Here is a 6,009-nt window from a genome sequence, read left to right as displayed (position 1 = left end):
CAAATTTTATAGCTTCTTTCTCCATTTTTGGCCAGTAGTAGCTAGCCCTTAGTAGTTTTCGTGCTAAAGTTAGACCATTCGAATGGGATCCAAAAAAACCTTCATGAACCTCAGATTAATGCGCATTGGGACTCCTTAGTTTCTAGACATCTAAGAAAAGTATTATCTAAACCTCGCCTGAATAGGTCATTAGCAATGATGACGTACCATGATGCATTTTGGATTAGGTTCCTTTTTTTATTTCTAGAAAGATTAGCAGGGACAACTTGGTCATGCAGGTAAGAGTAAATGTGGCTATAACGAGATGAGTCATGTCCAATAATAGAATAGACCATCTAGGACTCGGGAGACTCATAGGTAGGATAATGTAACTCTTTCACTAGGAATTCAAAGCAAAAATTAGATTCCTGTAGCTGTGGTATAGATGCCAAGGTGGCCATTGCATCCGCTTCTCTATTTGTTGTTCTGGGGATCTGCTAAAACGATACGAAGGTAAAGTATTTCTTGAGATAATCCACCATTCTCTTATAAGGCATCAATTTCTCATCTCTCATTTGATATAGGTCATTGATTTGGTTGATTATTAGTTGAAAATCTCCATAGATGTGTAATTCAACAATCTTCCACTTGATGGCCAGCGTGATCCCTTTTACCAAAGCTTCATATTTTGCAATGTTGTTTGTGCAAGGGAAGAGAATATTGTAAGCTTTCAAAATTGAATATTTTTTAGGAGTAATAAAAAGTATTCTGGCACCAGAACCATGTTGAGTGAAAGACCCATCAAAGAACATCTTCCATGATTGTTTAGTAAGGTGCATGATTGATTCATTTGGGAATTCTATATGCAGAGGTTGACTGTCTTCAAGTGGAGCATCAAAAAGTTGGTCTGCAATAACTTATCCTTTTATGGCTTTACATTCCACATATTCAATATCAAATTCTGTAAGAACCATGACCCATTGGGCCAGTCTTCCTATAAGCATTGCTTTGCTAAGAAGATATTTGAGCGGATCAATCTTAGCTACTAGCTTAATAGAGTGTGCCAACATATAGTGCCTTAATTTTTGTGATGCAAAGACCAATTCCAAGCATGCTTTCTCTATTATAGTATAGTTCATTTCATATGACACCAATATTCTACTGATGTAAGAGATAGCTCATTCATTTTTATTATCATCTTGTTTTACCAGAAGTGCCCCCAGTGAAGTATCTATAGCTGAAATGCATAGAATCAGTGGCTTACCTTGAATTAGTGGCATTAATATGGGTAGATTAGAAAGATATTCTTTGATTTGTTGTAAATGTTGTTCACAATCTTTATCCCAGTTTTATTGAACTCCTTCCCTTAATACCTTTGTGAAGGGTTGAGCTTTGTCTACTAGCTAAGATATAAAACACCTTATTGATTGAAGATGGCCCTGTAAACTTCTCGTTTGACTGATATTCTTGGGTGGAGGCATTTCCATTATAGCTTGGACCTTTTTAGGGTCAACCTCAATTCCTTTTTTTGAAATTATGTAACCAAGCAATTTTCTTGATGTTACCCCAAAAGCGCACTTTTTAGGATTTAACCAGGGCTTGAATCTTTCCATTCTATCTAGTATGAGGCCTAGTTCTTGAATATGCATAGATCTCTTCATAATTTTTACCAGGGTGTCACAACATAATCTTCCATGTTTTTATGTATCATATCATGGAAGATAGTGGTTATCGCTCTTTGGTAAGTTGCTCCTGCGTTCTTTAGCCCAAATGGCATAACATTCCAAAAGAAGATTCCCCATGTACACGTGAAAGATATCTTTTTTTGATCTTCAGGTGCTATCTTGATCTGATTGTAACTAGAGAATCCATCCATTAATGAATACATCTCATATCCAGTAGTCATATCTGTATGTGGTAAAAATGGATTAATAAAACTAAATATGTGAAAAATTATGAGAAATACCAATCCACACACACACACAAGACTTCTTGGTGCAAGCTATGGAGTAACGTGGTGTTACTCAGCTTCCCAAGGAGGGTCCCATGGTTCTCTATCTCACAATGTCCCTCAAACCAATGTTTTGCTCTCAGATTACTGAGCAAAATGGCTTAGGGATGGCAAATATGAGAACGAGAGAGATTTTAACTGATCTTAGTATGAGATGTGTTATAAGCTAGATGAGATGCTAGAAATGCAACAAATTAAATGATAAGATGACGAGGTTAGTATGAAGATTATCCTAGCATACTATATTTACTCTACAATGGAACTAAAATGATAAGGAACTTATTCTAAACATGCATATTCGTGATTAATTCTGATCTAAAAGAGGCTAAATGAGGAGCATATATAAAATGAAAGCTTGAAACAATTTGAGCATAAGTGTGATGCTTCAAATTTGAAAGATGATTGTTAAAAATGGAGGAATGAGAGCTCTATTTATAGCACAAACAGGGCAATGGATGGTCAGGATTGAAAGGTTTAATCAAGGGCCAAGTTTGAAAGTTGAGGATCCATGTGCACAATTGGCACCAATGACATGGTGACAAATGTCCACACAGGATTGGGTTGAAAGAAGAGGTTGGAGGTATTAAAGGCCTGAGAAGACCTCATGGTTATCTAAAGGCTAAGGGTCAAGTCTAAGTTAGGTTTACCCAATGAATTAGGATCTAATCCAAAAATAAACCTTTGTGCAAATGATTAAGAGATAATCATGGTCAAAGTATTAATGACCTGATGAGACCCTTGGGTTGGGTAGAGGTTGAGTCAAAACAAATGTTTTAACCATTAATGGTTATTGGAGACTTTGGGGATTAAGTGGTTGAAGGTTGGAAGCCTTCAATGGTTTTCAAAGACTTTGGGGGTTTTGGTGGTTGAAGGTTGAAAACCTTCAATGTTTATCCAAGACTTTGGGCCATTTGAGAAGTGACCTCCCTTTGCTTAGGGATGTGACAAAATTTAGAGGAGGGTTAGGTTAATTAGAATCGATTAGAAGATTCTAGAAGGGATTAGGAAGGGGTTTGGGATTTTGCAAGTGGATGGAGGGATAATAGGATTTAATTGAATTATTTGATTTTCATTCAATTTGGTTGTAATTAAATAAATTTGATTTATTCAATTTAGGATAACTATTTAATTAAATTTGAATTTAATTAAAAGTGGCTAGGGGGATTTAATTGAATAAAATGATTTATTCATTAAATGGGTATAGTGAATTTAATTTAAATAAATTGAGTAACTTATTTAATTAAATAGAAGAATGTGGATAATTTAATTAAATTGGATTTAATTAAATAGACAAATGAACATAAAATATTCATTTAGGAATGTGGTCATTTTTATACGTCTACATTTTGCCCCTCTTTGAAGTGATGTGTGTGCACATGTTAATTCAAAGAAAATGATGTGTTTTTGTATTTTTATGATCAAATACAATTTTTATTGTGTCACTTTTTTGATTTGCCAATCGTGCCCCAGATTTGATGTGATGCCCCAAATTCGAGATTTGATGGTGATGCCCCCTCGGGAGATGAATCAATATTTTTTGTTTGGAAAATTTCTGATTTAAATTGATGACGTTCGTATGATGTGTAGGATTTCATGCGTGTAGTAAGTGTGTAAATTGATTCATCTCCCGATAAATTACAAATGTTTTGGCATAGGGGAGACCACGACCATATTACAGGCCCAGTTAGCTAACCCTAATTTCATTTTTCTCCTATAAAAGGGGAAAAGGGCTTGATTTAAAGTCATTTGTGCTTTGTTGACTTTGAAGAAAAGAGAATTTGCTCTGGAGAGAAAATGCCTATTCCCTATCACAGACACCGTTTCGAGCGCGTTCGGAGATACCGGAGACCAGTAGCGCGTGGACCACCAGTAAGTCAACTCTTTTGACCTCTTTTTGATTTTTGGTTTGGTCATTTTTAGCTGTTTTTTGAATTTCCAAGTTTGGACAAATCGTTTTAGCACGTCTAGGACGTAGATTAGCGCATACGAAGTATACATTAGCGCATAGAAATCAATTTAGGGGTTGCGTCCGAAAGTATTTTGTTAGCGCATAGGAAACCTAGGTTAGCGTGTCCACGTAGAATAGCGCAGGTATCTCATCTAGTAGCGCGTGGGAGGAACAGGGTAGCACATAGGCATAACCTAGCGCATAGGAGTCACAGAAGGTCGCATGAAACAGGGAGTTTAGCGCGTAGGTATAACTGAGCACATAGGGCAGAAAGGGTAGCGCCTAGGCAAAGGGGTTTAGCGCGTAGGATGAACCTAGCGCATAGGATGAAAAGAAGAGCACTTAGGGAGGATAGACTAGTGCGTAGACAGAGTCTAGCGCATAGGGTAGTTTGGGTAGTGCAAGGGAGGAAAAAATTAGCGCGTAGACAGAGTCTAGCGCATAGGCCATTTTAGATAGCGCATAGGTAGAAAAGGGTAGCGCATAGATCAAATCTAGCGCAGAAGGCAAATAGACTAGCGTGTAGGACAAGCAGCCTAGCACGTGGGTCTGTTTTAGCGCATTTTAGGTCTGTTTTAGCGCATCCATAAAAATTTTGTGTTTTGGGCAGATTTTGAAAAGTTGTGTTTTTGCGTGCCTGTCGTGTTTTTGATGTATGTATCCAAGATGAGTATTTGTATAACTTGTTTTGATGTGCAATTTTCCAAGTTATGTATAGATATCAAGCTGTTTGTGGTTATCAGAACATGATTTATTTGTGTTATCTGTGTTTAAGTTCAAATGTGTATGAAAGCCTGAGTTGTTTTACAAGCCGATATGGGTTGGAAACTTGAGTTGTTTTACAAGTTTTGATATGGGTGGGAAACTTGAGTTGTTTTACAAGTTTATGTGATTGTGGTACTTGAGTTGTTTTACAAGTTTTGATATGGTTTTTGAGAACTTGAGTTGTTTTACAAGTTGATATGAAATGATAGGATGTTGAACTTGATGTAGAGGAGAAAATTTTTGTCATGTTTTTGATGTAAGTTTTATTTTGATATCTTTGTATTGATGTGGAAACTGATATTGGATATGTTTTGTTGGTTGATAGGAGCGATTGGGTATCATGCAGTCGAGGGAGAGATTCCCGAGACCATGGACGCTAATACCACGTTTGTCACAGGCAGACTTGGACATTATTGAGCGATGCAAATTGACCTCACTTCTGGATATGCCGCGGTTCACTGTGAACCAGGGACTATTGACAGCTTTGGTGGAGAGGTGGCACAGCGATACGAACACCTTCCATTTTGCTACGGGAGAGATGACCATGACACCAGAGGACTGCTATCGCATTCTGCGCATTCCTGTGGTAGGAGCCATATTGCCCTATGAGCAGACGGAGGAGGGCAGCACAGAGGCACTGCGCTGGATATTCCATGATGAGAGTGTCTGCGGCTATGAGATACCGTGGCAGGAGTTCCTAGATCTGGATTATGCACTGCTGCCGTCTGTATTGGCAGGATTCATTGGAGGATTCCTTTGTCTTGATCGCAGGTCAAAGAGATTTTCAGTGGGATGGGGGCTGGTTCTGGAGCAGATGGTCACATAGGGCCGAAGATTTGCATGGGGGTCAGCGATGTTGGCCCACCTTTACAAGAGCCTGCACGAGGTAGTATACCCTGGATATGGGAGTTTATCAGCAGGGGTGACCCTATTACAGGTATGGTGGTGGGAGCACATTCCAGCAGCGAGGCCACTAGCAGACAGGGACAGGCCCGTAGGGGTGGCTTATGCTTATGGTTATAGAGGCCTTGTTGTCCAGCGTAAGCTGGGCAAACTAGAGCACTGGAGGAGGGTGTTTGACGATATAGGTACGGTCACCTGAAGACCGTATACAAACTGTGAGGTGTGGGCAGAGGATGGGATGGAGATGCCTTTCATTTTTATGACGAGGTATCTGATCGGGAGGACTCCATTCGTTATTGAGCGGTTTCTGGTTACCCGAGTTTTGCGGCAGTTCGGGAGGCAGCAGGGGATTCCACAGGGAGCGTGCTTGTACGCACGGCGGCAGCAGGATGTGGCCGATTGG

The sequence above is a fragment of the Cryptomeria japonica genome, chromosome 7 (genome assembly GCF_030272615.1).
Source record: "Cryptomeria japonica chromosome 7, Sugi_1.0, whole genome shotgun sequence".
Taxonomy (NCBI): Eukaryota; Viridiplantae; Streptophyta; class Pinopsida; order Cupressales; family Cupressaceae; genus Cryptomeria; species Cryptomeria japonica.
This window is presented reverse-complemented; position numbering follows the sequence as displayed.